The 20098-nt window shown below is 45.9% G+C and overlaps 1 protein-coding gene across 2 annotated transcripts in view; it reads right to left on the reverse strand.

The window, feature by feature from the left end:
- The window catches only part of IL16 (interleukin 16), a 145375-nt gene that overhangs the window by 87139 nt on the left and 38138 nt on the right, over nucleotides 1–20098 (reverse strand). The window contains exon 2 of one of the 2 annotated variants that reach the window (XM_040414076.1): nucleotides 360–432. The exons of the other annotated variant lie outside the window; for it this stretch is intronic. The gene's annotated coding sequence lies outside the window, so the exon portion shown is untranslated. The remainder of the gene's footprint in view (nucleotides 1–359; nucleotides 433–20098) is intronic. 2 annotated transcript variants of the gene reach the window in all.

The raw sequence follows: 20098 nt of genomic DNA on the forward strand, positions 1-20098 counted from the left end.
CATGTTGACTTTTTCTATAGAATTACAGTGGAGGCTCAAGTCGACGCTTACTGTGCCTCGTGTCTGAGCACTACTGTGTATGGAGGGCTTCTGTCACCAAGAAATTCAGTATGAAGGCAATCACAACGTCTGGTTGGACTTGGTGAACATAATGTAAGAATATCTTTTACTCTGTCCTCCAGTGCTCCAATGGCCAGAAAAAGACTTTTAATTCAATATGCAAATGATCAGTTAGGTGCACCGAGGGCAGGCCCAAGCCCCCTGTGTACCCTAACTCTGTTGCTTTGCTCTGCTCCTCTTTCTAAACGGAGAATGAATAAAAATAATTATGAATAGTAATGGGAAACCTCTAAACTCACCTTTTAATCTGCTTCAGAGGAAGCAGAAGAAGTTACAGATGGGAGCCGATCTATTATTTCTTTCAGGGTTTCCCTGTATTAGGAAACAGAAAAAAAGCACAAATGTAATAATTTGCTACCAGTAAATTGTTATAAAGAAAGTCTACCTAGCTATCAACTAGATCACAAGGCCAAGGTAAATATTCATCACATAACTATGATGTATAGAAAATATGTTTTATAGAAAGTCAACTTTCAGTCTGATTACTGGTCCAGTGGTGGATTATATTGGTGAGTATGCGGCGGGCGCCTCCCCCCAGGGCCCTTTAAGAGGAAATTGTACTTGTTTTAGTGACACCAGGTGCAGTGAAGCAATAAGGGCACAGGGCCCCTTCTAATGATACTGTGGATGATACCCAGGAGTAGGAATGCCAGAGTGGTGTAGGATGGCCTAAATGTCCCTTAATGTTGGTGCACGTGTCACTGTGCTCATACCTGGATATGCTTGACCCTAGGCGTTGGCTCCGCAGCAATGAAAAGGGGGTTTGTTGATGAAGGGGATGATTAAATAAATTGAGTCCAGACCTTGTGATAAAGTTGGAAACAACTTTACTTGGCATAAACGTTTCTCCAACAGTTTCAGGCTTTGTCTTGGTTCCCAGCATGCTTTAACATTAACTGTGGCAGGCAACCTCCTCTCTGCTACGTCTGTTGCTATGTAGCTCTGCTGTGCTAACAGGATAACTGTAGAATTTAGCTTTAGCTGTAGGCTGTACTTTGCTGGGTAATCTGGTTTCCTGGTTTCTGAGGCTCTATACTGTGACCTCCAGATGCAGCTGAGCTGAAGGTGCTCTAGCTGGCCTAGGCAAGGCTCATCCAGGAGGGACAGGCTCCTGCTGCACACCCTCCCTTGGCAGGAAGTAAGCTAGACTGACTCCTAACTAGACTAAACTCCTCCCTAGAGGGAGCTAGAATGGAAAGAAGGTTCTATTCTAGGTAAAATAGCCCTGTCATTGTTGCCGCCATCTGCTGGTGAACCAGGCACATTACATTTGAACAGTTACATAACAAGAAATATGAATACACACTTTGCAAGACCTAGAAATTAATACACAGGATGACACATGGTTAACCGTAGGAGACAGTAGCAAGGTGCAAAGGTGGTAATGCCACTCTGGGGCATTACAAGTATAGGGTCCTATGCTATTTTATCACAATTCCTAGCAGTTGGCTAAATAACTGGGAGAATCTCTTTCATTCCTTCCACAGTTAAAGGGTCCCTCAAAACTAGGCTGAAGCCTGCAGCAATTTTTTGTACTTTGCATAGGGAACTGGTGGCATGTACAGTACAGGAAAATTGAAGCATAACATGATGCACATTAAACTTGGTAGTCTGTGAAATTTATGGATAGGCCATGTCCTCCAGAGAAAGTTATTTTTTGTAGCCAGTCTCTGCCCTGGCTAAATAATGGGATGTCTCAAATAAGGAACTCTGCCTAATTAACTCTGAATGCCCTGATAAAGCATTTGAGAATTTGTTTGCTATATCATTCAACCACTTTATGTTTGTATTCACTTGTTTCCAGAATTTATCTTCAATTTTGTGAATCTTGGTGAATGATACTGAGCTGAGAACAGCAATGCATTGGATAAGTATTATAGTAGTAATAATAATCTTTATTTATATAGCGCCAACATATTGTACAGCACTTTACAATCAGACATTACATAGCAACTAGAGATGAGCGAAGTTTTGAAAAATTTGATTCAGCCATTCGCCGAACTTCAACAAGAAGGCTGGGGGCAATGGCGTACATAGGGATGTAAGGCCCTATAGCAAAGATCAAACCAGGCCCCCCACACAGGACAGAAGGGTTTCTGCCTAAACCCTTTTCAATGACCCTTGGGCCATTTTTCCACTGCCTCATTTGCTAATTGTTGTTCCTTAGAGGGTAGAGTCCTGACCAAGTTTTCACCTCCAGTAGAAGAGGAGATAATCCCAACTAACACTGGGCCCCATCTTCCCATGGGCCCCCTCTTGCCCTGGGCTTCATAGCATTCGCATGGTCTGCCGCTATGGTAGTTACACCCCTGGCAACAGCAGTGGCAGTAAAAGAGACAATAATGCCCCATGACAGAGTGGGGAGGGTGGCAGCAGTGGCAGTAACAGTGACAGTAATGGCGCCATGACAGAGTGGGGCAGCAGCAGTGGCAGTAGAGCTGTGTTCACACTGTCAGTAATTGTAAGCCAAAACCAGGAGTGGCAGTATTTCTAAGCCACAAATTAGGAGTGGGTCCAAAACAGAGATAAAATATAATGTAAATATTTGCATCTTTTCTTTGTTTTGGACCCACTCTTGCTTTTGGCTTACAAATACTGATGCAAAATACTGACCAAATACTGACTGTTTGAAAGAGGCTTTACAGATGCTCAAAATACAGTATCCTTTTTTAAAAATGTATTTTCTTCTGACGGCATAAGAACAGAAAAATAAACAGTGATGTCAACATGGACAAACAAGGACAATAGTGACCCTCATAACAGAGTGGGGATGGGGACCAAAAGCAGTGCCAGTAACATTGACAATAGTCGCCCCATGACAGAGTGGGGAGGGGGGCAGAAGCAGTGACATACAGCACAAGATGGTGGCAGATCACAGTAGTAGCAGAACCCAAAAACAACAGTGTGATAGCAAGGACCAGTAGTATGCATATCCTTTTAAAAATGTAACATGTACATATCAGTAAGCCAAGAAGCCCCATTGTAGGAATGGCAGTAGAGGCAGCAGGCAGGTGGCAGCATCAGAATAGTGGCAGCAGCACGTGGCCAAAAGCAACGGCCCATTTTGCAGAATATTTTGCCATGGCAGTACACTACAGTATGATCATTACTGGCAGAATTATCTATTCTGTCGCATCAGGCACCGGTGTCTGGAAATCCTGGTTGATCCACGCCTGATTCATCTTTATGAAGTTAGTCTCTCAACATTTAGGGCGGAAGGGTGAGTTCTCTTAGGGGTAACTATGCCCCCCACCGCACTGAACACCCGCTCTGATGCGACACTACTGGCTGGGCAGGAAAGCATGCCCGTAGAAAACTCGGCCAGTTGCAGCCACTCTTTAAGTTTGCATGCCCAGTAGTCTTGGATCATGGGTGACAGGATGCATTACAAGCATGCCACCACCCGCTGGTTGAGGTTCTGCTGCATGTCCTGCTGCTGATGAGTGGTTTCTTCAGTAGGTGGACGAAGAAAACTGCTCATCATAGACTTCAGACTAAAGTTGCTGCATATGGAGCTGGTTGTGCTCCTGCCCCCCCAGTCATGGAAGTGGAGTGTGAGCACAGAGGGCCCCCTGGTAAGACCTTTATGAGGATGGGCAATAGTGCTCATAGGCAGCAACCAACTGACTGCACAGCATGTCTAGGTAGTAGTCCATTTTTGCATCCCTCTCTGAAGATCTAAAGAATGCCCCTATTTTTGACTGGTAGCGAGGGTCTAACAATGTGGATAGCCAGTATTCATTTGTGCAAGGGACTTGGAGGGCCTCCCTGCCTCCATCTTCACTGCATACTGCCACGGTCTGTCGGGGTCATCTGCGTCATCTTTGTAGTTGCCATCCAGCTCCTCATGCTCCTCCTGCCCCTCTCCTGTTGCTTGGGCTGATAAACCGCATAGTTGCGTATAAAATTCCTGGGTGATTATGTCCTCCTCCTCCACCAGTTCACCCCCCTCAGGGCTCAGGTGGACATGAAATGGAAGTGCCACGTCTTCTGTCCCCTCGCCAATCAGATTTGTCAGCATCCCCTCCAGGATGTGAAGGAGTGGAATGATATCATTCATCCCGTAGTTCTGCCGACTGACAAATAAAGTGGCCTCCCAATGAGCCTGAGTAAACGGCATGTGTCATACATAAGCTGCCACTGGCTAATATGGAAGTTACACTGGGGAGTAGACCTGTCCGTCTGCAGCATTAAGAAATCATTGACCTTCTTCCTCTACTCGTACAGGTGATCTAAGATATGAAGTGTGGAGTTCCAACTAGAGGAAACATTGCATATCAGGTGATGTTGGGGAAGAGCATTTTCCATTTGCAGCTCAAGGAGGTCGTGTTTTACACGGTAAGAGTGGCTGAAGAGAATACACAGTTTCCTGGACATTTTAACAGCTCTTGCAGTTCAGTGGAAGACTTGAGCAACCAAGTGACAATGAAATTGAAGGCATGCACCATGCAGGCCTCATGGGTCAGCCCTCCCTGATGCAGCGCAGACAGAACGTTCTTACTGCTATCAGTAACCATGGTTCCTATCTCCAGTTGGAGAGGAGACAGTCAGTGTTTTCTTTATTGATGACACAGAGCAGTTCCTTCCCAGTGTGGCTCGTGTGACAATGCCTAACTGTGCAGAACCGTGTGACAAGGCCTCACTTTGCATAGGTGATATGCTGGTGGACCACTGTGAACCGTGAAGGGAGGGTGAGGACAAGGTGGAGGATGAGGAGGCAGAGGTGGAAACTGGCAAAGAAATCCCACAATTACAACATGGAGGCAGCATTGCCATCACCTGGCCAAGTTGCTGGTGTGCCTGGTCAGGAACAACATTTACCCAGTGGGCTGTGAATGACATATATTGCCTTTGACCATAGGCCCAAGGACTTGCCCACCTTCTGCTCAACGTACGTGTGCAGGGCTGATACAGCTTTTTAGGCTGATACAACCTACACAGAGCACGGTCTGTCCTCGCTGCAGGAGACGGAATCACTGAGCACTTTTCTCTCCTCGTTCTAGTGATTGTTGGTTGTCTCAGCACTCAGACCCCCACTGATCAAAACCTTTGATGTTGTATGTTACTATGACATATCAAAAGTTTTTTCAAGGTTTAGTGACACATTACACATGGCATTCAAAAATTTTTGTTGTATGTAGTTGAATTCAGGACAACATTAGGCTCAGCACACTTTTTGGGAGGATTAAGTTGAACATGCACATTTGGTAAGTGCCACCAAAAGCTTGCTCAAGACATATGCAGGTGTATGCTTATACAGTTTCATTGACTCCCTCTTAAATTAAAGGTGTATTGACATACTCAGTTGAGTCACATTATTATGACCACTAGCTATCCAGAGTAATACAGTAAGGTCCTTGTTACGACACTCACCGCCAGGTAGATGAAGCCGCCGTTTAGTGAATAAGCCCCTTTCTCCAGAAATGCAGTTTTTAATCCAGCCGATCGTCAAACTCCCGAATGGAGCATACGAAGTGGCAACTCCCGATCAGCAATTCAGTCGAACTCCTTCCACAGCTAGCAATATACGAAAGCGCTGTCCCAATAATAAATCCCTCCACAAACGAGACCAAGCTCCGTCTTGAAAGTCAAACAGGAATCAATTTTATTGAGGGCTAGCCGCCCGTATTTATGCAGGTCTCCATCTGGTGGACACGCCCCTAGGGGACCAGAATGGAGACTGACACAGGACAGACATGCAGCACTACAGAGACAATACATCCCCCACAATGCATCATGGTCTCCTCCTCTCTGCCCTGAGACCCGAGGAGTAATCCCATTATCTCTCAAGACAGAGGGAAACCACAATACACATGTGGGGACAACAGAACAGACATCACCATTTAAACATACAATGTCACAACCCTTTTCAATACACAGACATTTAACATCCAAAAATGGCACGCATTAGACCAGGAGTTCAAGTTAGTTTACGTCCTTTGTGAACAATGAGGCCATTTGGGTTAACTAGCAGCACACTCTTCTCCTGGGTGGCCGTCCGTTCAGTAGTTCCAATCGGTATTTGGGGAAACACACGAACAGGGGCATACGGGCAGGAAATCCAGCGAAATGAAGGCAAACAGACGAACCAGCAATATAGGTCTATACAGATGGATCTGTCACACGGCTCCCCCCTTGTGGGACACTCCGGCAGACCCGGCTTGACCCTTTAGCGGGTCAACTTGGGGATGACCGGACTAGGAGGTAGCAAGAACGTCGGTTTGCCGGGACAATCCATCTGCATTCCCATTCTGCTTACCGGGTCGGTAGCTGATGGTGAAGTTATACGGTTGTAAAGCTAAACTCCACCGCAGCAGTCTACCATTGTCTCCTGAGACCCGGTTAAGCCAGACAAGGGGATTGTGGTCCGTCACAAGGGAAAATTCCTGTCCATACAAATAAGGGCTTAACTTTTTCAATGCCCAGACCAGGGCCAAGCATTCCTTCTCCACTGCCGCATAACTCACTTCTCGGGGTAACAGCTTTCTACTGAGATATGCGACAGGGTGCTCTCCTCCATCTTCCCCGACCTGGCTCAGCACAGCCCCCAGTCCATACATGGAAGCATCTGTATGGACGAGAAAACGTTTGCTAGGGACTGGGGCAGCCAGGACAGGGGCATTTACAAGAGCCTGTTTGAGTGCTTGAAACGCAGCTTCACAAGCCGGAGACCACAGGACCTGCTTAGGGAGATTTTTCTTAGTCAGGTCAGTCAGGGGCTTAGCAATAGTGCTGTAGTCTGGGACAAAGCGTCTGTAATACCCTGCTGTCCCTAGGAAGGCTAACACCTGGGTCTTAGTGACAGGTGTGGGCCAGTTAGCTACTGCCTCTATCTTAGCCGGCTCCGGTCTCTGGCTCCCACACCCCACTCTGTGACCCAGGTATTGCACTTCAGCCATGCCTAGATGGCACTTCTCTGGCTTCAATGTCAGGCCAGCAGCCCGAATTTTGTCCAAAACTACCCCTACATGTACTAGGTGTTCCTCCCAGGACCCACTGTAGATCGCAATGTCATCCAGGTATGCACACGCAAATTCCTGGAATCCATCGAGAAGTCTATCCACCATACGCTGAAAGGTAGCCGGGGCATTCTTCATCCCAAATGGCATGACCTTAAATTGGTACAAGCCAAATGGGGTGACGAAGGCCGACTTGGGGATAGCATCCTCGGCCAGGGGAATCTGCCAATAGCCTTTACACAGGTCTATGGTGGTCAGATAGCGTCCCCTGGCAATACGATCTAATAATTCGTCTACCCGGGGCATCGGGTAGGCGTCAGTGGTGGTCCGCTCGTTGAGCCGCCTGTAGTCTACACAGAACCGCGTGGTCCCATCTTTCTTAGGCACCAGGACTACAGGCGAAGCCCAAGGACTATCGGAGTGTTCGATGACCCCAAGCTGGGTCATCTCCTGTATCTCCTTCCGCATTCCTTCTCGGACTGCTTCAGGGATACGGTAAGGGGGCTGTCGCAGGGGGTTCTGTCCAGGGGTCTCTACCTTATGTACAGTTAGGGTAGTGTAGCCAGGCTCTTGGGAGAACGTCGCCTGCTTCTCCCACAGAAGCTGTCTTGCCTGTCCCTTCTCTGTGGGGCTTAATCTATCCCCTAGCTGTACAAGACTAGTAAGGTCAGTCTGGGAGTCCCTCTCTAACAAATCGGGTAAGGGTAAACTCTCTGTATCGTCTGCAGCAGGGGCACATACTGCAGCGACATCCTCCGGTCTCTCCTGATACTCCTTTAGCATGTTCACATGAAAGGATCGCTGGATCCTTTCATCTGAACAGCTGGCTATGAGGTAGGTAGTATCACACACCTGAGCTACCACCTTATACGGGCCCTGCCAAGATGCTTGCATCTTGTTCGCCTTCACAGGTTTGAGCACTAGCACTTTCTGCCCAACCTGGAAGACTCGCTGCCGGGCACCCCGATCGTACCATCTCTTCTGTCTCCCCTGGGCCACCTGGAGATTCTCTCTTACCATCAGGGACAGTTTCTCCATGCGGTCCCGGAGTTCCAGGACATACGGTACTATGGGGGTCCCTTCCTGCTCTGTCTCCCCCTCCCAGTGGCCTCTAATGAGATCTAGGGGTCCGCGGACCCTCCTCCCATAGAGCAACTCAAAGGGGGAGAACCCAGTAGATTCCTGGGGCACCTCTCTGTAAGAAAACAACAGATGAGGCAGGAATCGCTCCCAGTCTCTGCAAGTGTCAGAAAAGGTCCTCAACATCTGTTTGAGGGTGCCGTTAAATCGCTCGCAGAGGCCGTTAGTCTGTGGATGGTACGGGGAACTAAGTATCGGTTTAATGCCGCACACCCTCCACAGTTCCTGGGTGAGCACAGCGGTAAATTGGGTTCCCTGGTCAGAGAGAATCTCCTTAGGGAACCCGACCCTAGTAAAAATCCTAACCAGGGCATCAGCAACTGTCTCTGCCTCTATATTAGACAGCGCTACTGCCTCTGGATAGCGAGTGGCATAGTCCACCACGGTGAGAATATACTTCTTACCGGATGGACTAGCCCTGGCCAGTGGACCCACAATGTCAACGGCTATGCGGGCAAAGGGCTCCCCAATGATAGGCATAGACATAAGCCTAGCTCTTGGGTGGTCCCCCCGCTTTCCTACCCGTTGACAAGTGTCACACGTACTACAATATATCCGCACAGCCTGATTAAAATTTGGCCAAAAGAAGTTCTGCATGATCCTATAGGCTGTGCGACGGGACCCTAGATGTCCGGCTAATGGAACATCATGCCCTATCCGCAGAATCTCCTGCCGGTATTTTGCGGGCACCACCAGCTGTCGATTCGGCGGATGGGCAACACTTTTCTGGGACGGTTTAGGGAACCTATATAACCTGTCCCCCACCCATTCATACCGCTCCCCATCTACTCCTACCTCTCCAGTATCTGCTCTGTCTCTATACTTCTGGAGAGTCGGATCTGCCTGAGTTTCCCTCCCAAACTCCTCTGGGGAATCCCAGCTAGCAAAGGTCTGTCCTAGGGTATCAGTCGGGGAATCGGGTCTTACCTGGGTCTCAGCAGCAGGTGGGCTGGTTCCAGCAGCACGGGTCTGGGCCCGGGTAGTCACTGGGTTGACATCAGCAGGTCCCATTGGAGCATAAGCAGAAACCAAAGGGGCCAGGTCATTCCCGAGCAAGACATCAGCAGGCAAGTCTTTCATAACCCCCACATTCACATGTCCAGAGCCCACTCCCCAATCCAAATGAACCCGGGCAACAGGTAGACGGAACACGGCGCCTCCTGCTACCCTCACTGCCACAGTATTTCCAGTGTGTTGGTGTTCCGAAACAAGGTTCTTTTGGAGCAGGGTCATAGTGGCTCCGGTGTCTCTCAGACCAGTGACCACTTTGCCATTTAGTCTAACGGTCTGCCTGTGTTGCTGCCGGTTATCCTGCTGGGCTGCTTGTACTGGATCCGCCTCATGTAGTATACCCCAAAATTCCTCCTGCTCAAGACAGTGAGCGGAAGACTGGGGTGGCTGCTGATGTCCGCCGGCTGGTTTTCTCCACGACTGCGCTTGGTTGGTATTGTTCAATGGGCACTCCGGTCTCTTGTGCCCCAACTGTTTGCACCCATAGCACCGGATAGGCTGAGAGTAATCCCGGGCGTTGAACCGAGCTGGCTGAACATAATTGTTCGCTGGTGGTATTGTGGGGGTGCGTTGCGCTGGGGGGTGATACACAGTAGTGGTTGGAGGTGCTGCCGGTTTGTACTCCACTCGGGTAGGGACCTTGGCTGCTGTCTGGTCTAGCCATCGTGCATCTGTGTATTCATCGGCCAGACGAGCAGCTTCAGGTAAGGTAGCGGGTTTGCGGTCCCTAACCCACTCTCTGACTCCTGCAGGTAACCGATCAAAGCAGTGCTCCAACAAAAATACTTGCAGCACCTCTTCCCCAGTTACCGCTTGACACCCTGCCATCCAGTGGGCTGCGGTGCGGTGTACCCTGCATGCCCACTCCACATAAGAATCGCCAGCCTGCTTGTTAGTGTCCCGGAATCGCCGCCGGTACGCCTCAGGGGTGACAGCGTATCTGGCCAAAAGGGTATCTTTTACTGCCCGGTAACTTGTAAGTTCCTCCTCTGGGATGGCCCGAAAAGCCTCACTGGCCCGGCCGGATAATTTCCCAGAGAGGATAGTGACCCATTCCTCTGTGGGTACCTGGTGTAAGGCACACTGCCTTTCAAAATCGGCCAGGAACCCGTCAATCTCTCCCTCCGTTTCCACAAAATGTCTAAATGCAGCAAAAGGTACCTTTCTCCTTCCATTATTATTATGGGGTACCTCTGCTGCTGCAGCTCCTCTTCCCTGGAGCGCCTGTTGTGCTGATACTGCTGCTTGCACCTGGATCACAATATCTGCTGCAGGGTTGGGGCCAAAGTGTGCCAGCCTTATCTGGACTGCCCGGTTAAATTGTACCTCCTCGGGTGTTAAATCCAGTATGCCAGGCACATTAGCTCTCTCCGTTCCCTGTGCTGCATCCATCTCCAATAATATAGAAATAATCTCTCTCTTCTTGAGATTACTCGCTGATCGTCCTCTGCGTTCCAATATATCTTTAAGGGTAGCACGCCTTAATTCCTCATACTGCATTTCCACCCTGGGATTTGTAGCTGGCCTTCTGGGCGGTGGGATTCATCCCACTGCTGCCACCAATTGTTACGACACTCACCGCCAGGTAGATGAAGCCGCCGTTTAGTGAATAAGCCCCTTTCTCCAGAAATGCAGTTTTTAATCCAGCCGATCGTCAAACTCCCGAATGGAGCATACGAAGTGGCAACTCCCGATCAGCAATTCAGTCGAACTCCTTCCACAGCTAGCAATATACGAAAGCGCTGTCCCAATAATAAATCCCTCCACAAACGAGACCAAGCTCCGTCTTGAAAGTCAAACAGGAATCAATTTTATTGAGGGCTAGCCGCCCGTATTTATGCAGGTCTCCATCTGGTGGACACGCCCCTAGGGGACCAGAATGGAGACTGACACAGGACAGACATGCAGCACTACAGAGACAATACATCCCCCACAATGCATCATGGTCTCCTCCTCTCTGCCCTGAGACCCGAGGAGTAATCCCATTATCTCTCAAGACAGAGGGAAACCACAATACACATGTGGGGACAACAGAACAGACATCACCATTTAAACATACAATGTCACAACCCTTTTCAATACACAGACATTTAACATCCAAAAATGGCACGCATTAGACCAGGAGTTCAAGTTAGTTTACGTCCTTTGTGAACAATGAGGCCATTTGGGTTAACTAGCAGCACACTCTTCTCCTGGGTGGCCGTCCGTTCAGTAGTTCCAATCGGTATTTGGGGAAACACACGAACAGGGGCATACGGGCAGGAAATCCAGCGAAATGAAGGCAAACAGACGAACCAGCAATATAGGTCTATACAGATGGATCTGTCACAGTCCTGGTAGGTTGTAACTAGCCTCTGGAGCCATGCTGACTGCAGTGCATTCCACAGATGCTCATTTGGGTTCAAGGTTGGTTGAATTAGGTGTTGGACTTAGAAGTCTTGGTCATGCTCTTGCAACCAGTGTCAGACATGTCTATCCATGTGGCTTGTCGCATTGTCTTCCTGAAAGATCCCATCCACCCTAGGAAAGAAAATCAGCATGTATGGGTGTATGTGACCTGCAAGGATGGATTCATACCCAAATCAGTTAAGAAGGCCTTCAACATGGATGAGTGGGCGCAGAGAATGCCACAAAAACATTCCCCATCCCATAACGCTGCCACCACCAATTTGTGTTCTTCCAGCAATCGTTGCAGGACGTTTGTTCTGTAATGTTTCTCACCTGACACGCCAAAGTCCATCCTTTCGATAAGGCAGAAAACTTGACTTATGGGACAAAGCAACCCTTTGCCAATCAGCAGAGGTCCAATTCCGATACTGCCGCAAAAATTAAAGCCTTTTCTGCTGATGCAACTTCGTTAGCAGAAGCATAGTGACCATCTGTCTACTTCAGAAGCCCATACACAATAGGGTTCACTGAAATGTTGTTTTAGACACATGTCTGGTAGCCCCGTGGTTCATTTTGTGTGTGATCTGCTGCATATAGCATGTTGGTCTGCACTTGTGCACCTTTGTAGCCAGCGTTCACCTCTCACTTCAATGGCATGTGGTACTTTATTTGTCCACTCACTATACATTTTCACCACAGCAGCACACGAACACTTGATAAACTGCACAGTTTTAGAAATACCGCCACCCTTGGCCAAAAGCCAATAATCATGCCTTATTGCAACTGTGATAAATCGCCCCTTTTTTCCATGATAGCAACAAGGGATATGTGTGCTGACAGCCTGCCACACACCTTATATACCCACCAAGCCATCGCATGGCTGACATCGAAATTAAGAAGCGGTCATAATAATGTGACTCGAATGTGTATATTGACCAATAATATCTCAAAAGAAGACTATCACCACAGGTCTGACTAAAAGAAGACTACATACGCTTTCTATGTATACAACGGGAGTTTAATCAGGGGGGTTGTCCCCAACATTGATTGCTGCCTATTAACATCCAGCAATTAAAATTTGTTTACTGTTTGACTTTAACAGATTTATGAGAGTTTTAGAACTGGTTCCATGTGTAGTACTGAACAAGTTAAAAGCCACAATGAGTCACTTTCTCAGATAACTGGTTCAGCAATGTACAGTATGTCAGATCACTGCACTTTAGTTTTGATTTTGGAAACTTGAATCAGAGCTTCCACAATATAAATTTGTCCTTGGCATTGACCAGAAAGTTTGAATCCTTCCAAACAATTTGTCAGCCAAGTTATCCTCTAGTCTTCCTTCATTTTTCTGCAATTTTTCCTCTGTTGTTGATATGTTTTGAATATTTTTTTTAACCATAGCTAGCGTGTTCTGCATTTTGAAAAAAACAACAACCTCTAAAACAAACAAGACAAAATGTCACTCAAAATTATATTTATGTAGGGCATTTCAAAATGCACTATAGCAATTAAAGGGGATGTGTCATCAGAAAATAACCTATGGTTTGAATCAACTTTTTGTGTTAAATATATATATATTTTTAGAATTTTGGCAATTTGTCTTACAATTTTCTATGTACTATGTTCAAAAAAAATGTGAAAAACGTTCAGTTTTCAAACTGGCCACTGGGCCTAAATATGTCTGGGTTTTCTGTTCTTAAGAGCAGCCACAGACATAATAGTCTGGAGAGGACATCATTGACTTCTATGGGAGAGTTTTGTAGGCATGCTCTGTGCAGAGGTCAGGAGGGAGTAGATATGCTGTGATATCACCTAATGTGAATGGTTGATTTTGTGTTAGGCCTCATGCACACGACTGGGTTTTACAGTCTGCATTTTGTGGATCCGTGATTCAATTTTTCTGTCCTTTGTGCATCCATAGTGTGGGGATTCGCTCTGGTAGTTAGGACTAGCGGATGCACTATAGAGGCAAAGTACACAGTTCTTGAATAAAACAGCGGTGTTTATTCACACATTGGTGTATAACAAAATGCAGATAAGGTGTATCGCAAAACGCAGGTGGCTGGGTGTTTGTTCACACACAAGGAAAGTCCATAAACAATAAAAGTCACCTTTTCTCCTGGGTGTTAATTCACACCCTGTTAGCAGTTCAGCCTCATCAAGTCCATAGGCGGCCTGTTCGCGATTAGAGGGGCCTGAGTTCTCCAGCCCGGCTCAAACCTCACATCCCAGCACAGCCCTCAGTTTATAGTACACAGACTCCTGAGCTCCAATGTCAGACGGAGGTAAATCCACCATACCTGGCAATGCTGGCTGGTTTTTATGAATGGAAAAACCCGGCCTGGGACATATGGAGTAGTCACCCACCCAGCACTTTGACTACTCCCAGTAAGAGCCGTCCCGTATCAGCTATGACTGCCATGCTAAAACTCAAGGTGTCAATTAGCAATAGCTGCTGCTGACACATAAAATACCGGCTCTTCACCGAGACCAGGAACCTTGGTGACACATATCTTCCATCCACGATGATTCCTGGTATCTTCTTACAGTAGTTATTCTGCATCCATTCCGCATTGGCCACAAAAAAAGGTATGTTTTACTTCAATGTGACTTCTTTTTTTGGGGTTCGCCAAAAAAATGGATCAGATGCGGACAAAAATTACGGTAGTGTGAATGGGGCCTTAGCTATACAAAGCTGTCACTGTAATTCTGCTTGTCGTGAAAATGGTAAGAACTGGTAATCTTGAGATATATATTCTTTTTTTTTTAATATAGATGGAAAATAAAATAAAAAACACCAAACTTTCTAAAGAAAAAAAAAAAAGTTGGACATAAAAACGTGATTTAAACAATACGTAATTTTCTGATTACAAATTCCCTTTAGCTTCTGGATGCATAAAAAAGGTTAAAAAAAAGTACTGTTAAAAACAGAGGAAAAATGTCCTCAATGGCCCAAAAATACTGATCATTTTGCATCCCTATGTCATCTGTGAGTCCATTTTCTACATCCATTTTTCTTGCTCGCATAAAAACATCTTACTGCTTTCTCTATTTTTTTTTCGGCAACAATTAGCAATGGATGCATGAAAAAAGGATAGCACGTGGCTGACACTCTCCTCCTTTTTCTGCATTGACTTTAATGGGCAAGGCTGAGCCACAAAAACGGACCAGAATAAAGCATGCAGTGAGTTTCTGGTAAAACGGACTCACTGTCCATGGAAAATATGGATGTATGAATAGCCCCATTTGATTTGTATGGATCCATGTGCTATCTGTTGTTAAAATGAGCAACACATGGATGTGAAATACTTTTGTGTGAATAAGGCCTTACCGTCATTTTGCAAAAAGGCTGTTCATTGAAAATCTCTCCACAGAAAACAATAAAAGAAATAGGATGATGTCAGTAAGATGTTATTAATTATCAGTTAATTAAATGCAGAGATTGATTTCTGCCTTTCCTTCCTGTAGAATTATACAATGCTTACGGGGCAGGAACTTGGAACTAATCATGCTCTTTTACTAACCCTTAATAAGTGCTAAAGAGTGCCCTGTGGTGTTAGAGCCACTTAACCACATCTTTTTATAAAAGTACAGTTCTGCATGGTTAAATACAACGGTAGTTGACTGCAATTAAAAGCTACATTATTTTAGTCACAAAAACCTTTGTAGTCATGTAGCACCACACTCTTTTTAATTAAAAAGAAATTAGGCTATGTTCACACATTGTCAAACGGATGTACAGGTTTCAAAAATTAGCAAACATTTTTTTTTAACCTCAACATACCCACAGTTCCCAGACTTACAAGAAGTGATCTTAGGTTTCAACCCTCAATGTACTGGGCATGCGCCTGCGCAGTCAGACATTCTCAGGCACTGTGAGCTGTGTGTACCAGAGGCTGCCTGACTGAGAACGCATACTGCTGTGTGAAGTACTGTAACTTTTTTTCCTTGATGTGACTATCTCAGACATTGTTTTATGCAAGAGAAATGTTATTTTTTGGTGTTTTCAGGAGTAAATACTGTATAAATTACTGTTTAATTTATATACTTTTTTTTGTGGAAGTATAGAAGAAAGTGATGTTTGTGTTTCTTTCATGTTTGACACTAAATTACCTAATAAATAAATTCTGCAGGTTATTAGAGTTATGTGGATACCTACTATGTGTATTTTGTATTTAATATGTGTACAATAAAATGTACAATATTTTGCACTAAATAATAGCAATATTTTATTTGTGGGGGGGTTGCAATTTTTTATTACATTATTGATAAAAAAAAATTGTAATCCCATTATGGGATTACAATTTATAACTTTTTATTTCAGACTTAAGCAGCGTTTTGGTGTCCGCCTCCAGAGTGGAATGGAGGCTGAACGGAGGCAAACTGATGCATTCTGAGCGGATCCTTATCCATTCAGAATGCATTGGGGCTGAACTGATCCGTTTTGGGCCGCTTGTGAGAGCCCTGAAACTGATCTCGCAAGTGGACCCAGAAACGCCAGGGTGAAAGTACCCTTAGGCCTCTTGCACACGACCATGAGCGGACCATATGTCGTGCACACGGGAGTACACAGCATAATAGATTACAATGATGCTGAGCACGTCGGGCCGCCTGCGGGGCTATTGTCCCACACTCATGTGATCTTCAGCAAATAGCATTTATTATGTAGAGGAAGTTAATACAAGGCACTTACTAATGTATTGTTATTATCCATATTGCTTCCTTTGCTGGCTGGATTCATTTTTCCATCACATCATACACTGCTCATTTCCATGGTTAAAACCGCCCTGCAATCCAGCAGCGGTGGCTGTGCTTGCACACTATAGGAGAAAGTACTAGCCTATGTGTGCTCTCATGGTCCCAGACACCAGAGAAGGCAATGCTTTTTACTATAGTGTGCAAGCGCGGCAACCGCTGATGGATTGCAGGGTGGTCTGTAACCATGGAAATAAGCAGTGTATAATGTGATAGAAAAATGAGTAGCCAGCAAAGAAGGCAATATGGACAATCACAATACATTGGTAAGTTACATGATAAATGCCACTTTCGGAAGTGAGACAATTAGGCAGGCTTTCAGAACAGACAGCCTTAGGCCTATTGCACACGACCGTATGGCTTTTTCAGTGTTTTGCGATCCGTTTTAAACGGATCCGTTGTTCCGTTTTTTGTTTCCGTTTTGTTTCCGTTTCCGTTCCGTTTTTCCGTTCCGTTTTTCCGTATGGCAAATACAGTATACAGTTATTTCATAGAAAAAATTGGGCTGGGCATAACATTTTCAATAGATGGATCCGCAAAAAACGGAACGGATACGGAAGACATACGGATGCACTTCCGTATGCATTCCGTTTTTTTGCGGACCCATAGACTTTAATGGAGCCACGGAACGTGATTTGCGGCCAAATATAGGACATGTTCTATGTTAAAACGGAACGGAAAAACTGAAAAACGGAAACGGAATGCATACGGAGTACATTCCGTTTTTTTTGCGGACCCATTGAAATCAATGGCTCCGTATACGGACCGTATACGGACCGCAAAAAACGGCCAGTAAACGGGAAAAAAAAACGGCCGTGTGAAAGAGGCCTTAGGGTCCTTCACAGATCGTCAGGGCTGACTGTGGATTTCTTTCCAGTTTCCAATCGGATCACTGGGAATAATCTCCTTTTATCATTCTGCTGTACGGACCGCAGCAATCAAAGGGTTAACAGCCAGGATTGGAGCTTCCTCCAACCCAGACTGTGAAGCAAGAACCGAGGCTGCTAGTTACAGCTGGTTTTTAGCGCAGGAGAGCTAAGGCAGCCATCACTTCCCCCAGCTGCAGCAAAACAAAAAAAAGTTGCTACAGACTGAGGCCTTGCTCTGCCCGGCGGTCATTAAGTGATTAAAACTACCGTTTCATACTCCAGGTGTTGAAAAAGGTGGAGACCAATAAAAGCCTGGTGACTTTTTTTCTAGGTAATGTTCAAAACTGATGAGAGCTGAGAAGTTGCAAAGCTATGTTTAAGGTGTTGTCTTAAGCCTCATTGACACATTTGTGTTCATGCTTAAAGGGGTTGTCCGGGTTCAGAGCTGAACCCGGACAAACCTCCATTTTCACCCAGGCAGCCCCCCTAACTTGAGCATCGGAGCAGTTCATGCTCCGATGCTCTCCTTTTCCCTGCGCTAAATCGAGCAGGGCAAAGGCATTTTTTGGATATCTGGTGACGTACCGGGGCTCTGAACCCGGACAACCCCTTTAAATCTGTGAAAAGGAGGTCAGTGATGCCTCCGTGAAGATGTCCGTGATGTATCCATGTTGGGTCCGTGTGTCCGCTTTTTGCTGTCCGTGTGTCATTCATGTTTCACTGGCACTGCACAGCTGAAAAATAATTTTCAAAGCATCTCTTCCTAATAATCCGTGAAGCATGGTTTAAACATGGATGGCATCCATGCTGCATCCGTCGTGGTTTTCACGGACCCATAGACTATAATGGGTAGTGTGATGAATCAGTGAACATGGACAAAACAGAGCATGCATCCGTGCTAAAAATACTGACCCACGGACCGTGCTAAAACACTGATGTCTGAATACTGTGGGGATTTGCTCTGGTAGGCAGGTTAGCGGACGCAGTATAGAGGCAATCACAAAGTCTTCAACTTAAACAGTTCAGTGTTTATTCACACAGAAGGCAAAACAAAATAACAGTTCGCAGTCTTGGTGTTCGTTCACACCATGGAAAGTCCACAGAACACAAACATTCACCTTGTTAGCAGTTTTTCATCAGCGGGCCCTAGCAGGCTTTAGGGGCCTGTTTTCCAGCATGCGGCTCTCAGCCCTTTTGCACAGCACACATCTTCAGATCCCGAACCACAGAGACTCCACAGCCTCACTGTGAGATGGAGGATAATTCACCCCACCTGACAGTGCTGACTGCTTTTTATAAGCCTCTCAAGTCCCACCCTGGAACGGGGGGAGTAGCCACCCACTCAGCACTTTGGCTACTCCCAGTAAGAGCCGTCCCGGATCAGCTTTACAGCAATACTAAACAGCTGAAGTGTCAGACTGCAATCTGCAATACTGACATCTCAGGAAATAAAACGTCTCTTACCTCACCGAGGCCAGGAACCTCGGTGATACGTACCGACCATCAATGATGGCCCCTTGTTCCTTCCTACAATACAAACATTAAAATGAATGGGTACGTGTGCTGTCCGTGGAGAACACGTACAGTGCACGTACGTGGAACACTGACATATGGACATCATGCATCACTTGAATGGGCGTCATGTAATACTGTATAATTAATAATGTAATATTACATAAATTATACATAAATAACCAGCTGCACCCTGCGGGGCCACCTGAAATCAACAGAGCAGCAGGTTAAGCATGCGTTCTGCAGCTCCATTCATCTCTATAGGACCTGTCGGAAATAGCCAAGTGCTGTGGTCAGCTATCTCCAGCAGTTTCATAAATGCATGGAGCGGCAGTGATCGACCTGTTCATTTCGAGGCCCTGCAGGGTATGAAACCCTGTTCTCATGATCGGTAGGGATTCAAGTGGTAGGACCCCAACAATCTAATAGTTATTCCCTATCCTGTGGATGGGGAATAACTTCAAATGACCAGAATAGCCATATGAATTTAAAGCTGACCTGTGTGAAGTACTCCTGCATGCCACTGTCTGCATCGTTCCAGAGCGGAGCCCTCCCTTACAAGCTTGTTGGCAGCACACTGACACTTTCAGAGCTACCCTCAGCTATTGTTCAGACTTTTCACTAACACAGGAAATGATGTTTAAGAACCCCAGAGGTGAATGCACTAAGTCTGAGCAAGGCTAATAGGTGTTAACAACATGGCCCCTAAAAAGATGCCAACAGGAAAGATCGTTCAGGAGACCAGAGATAGGGATTGCAGAGTGAGCCAGAAGAGAGCTCATGTGATTTCACTCTGATTAGTTGCAGAAGACAAATCTTTTTTTATCAAAGCCAATTACAAATATTATATTTACTGCTTAATAGATGCTATTCAATAAAAAAAGTTTGCATAAATGTTAGCACCATTTAAAGAGGACCTGTAACCTCTCTTGACATGTATCCCCCTATTTAATAACCATTCTGGAGCATCTGTTCTTATGACTCTATGTTGTACCATTTCTTGATTATTCCTGCAAGCAGTCTGCAACAAAGGTCGAAATAAGTGTTACCAGTGTGTGTGTGTGTGTGTGTGTGTGTGTGGGGGGGCACTAATTAAATACTGTCAGACTGTGCAGGGACACCCCCAACTGGTAAAACTCATCTGGACCTTCATATCAGAATCCTGGCAATACATTTACTACTAGAAGGAATAATAAATTAATGGCGCAACGCAGAGTCATAAGAATATATGCTCCAGAATTATTGTTATTTGGGAAATGCAAGTAGTTGCATGTCAGGAATGTGTTACAGTAAGTCATAAATACTGTAGGTAAAACATTCATTTAAAGGGGTTATCTCCCATCA

The sequence above is a fragment of the Bufo bufo genome, chromosome 1 (assembly GCF_905171765.1).
Source record: "Bufo bufo chromosome 1, aBufBuf1.1, whole genome shotgun sequence".
Taxonomy (NCBI): Eukaryota; Metazoa; Chordata; class Amphibia; order Anura; family Bufonidae; genus Bufo; species Bufo bufo.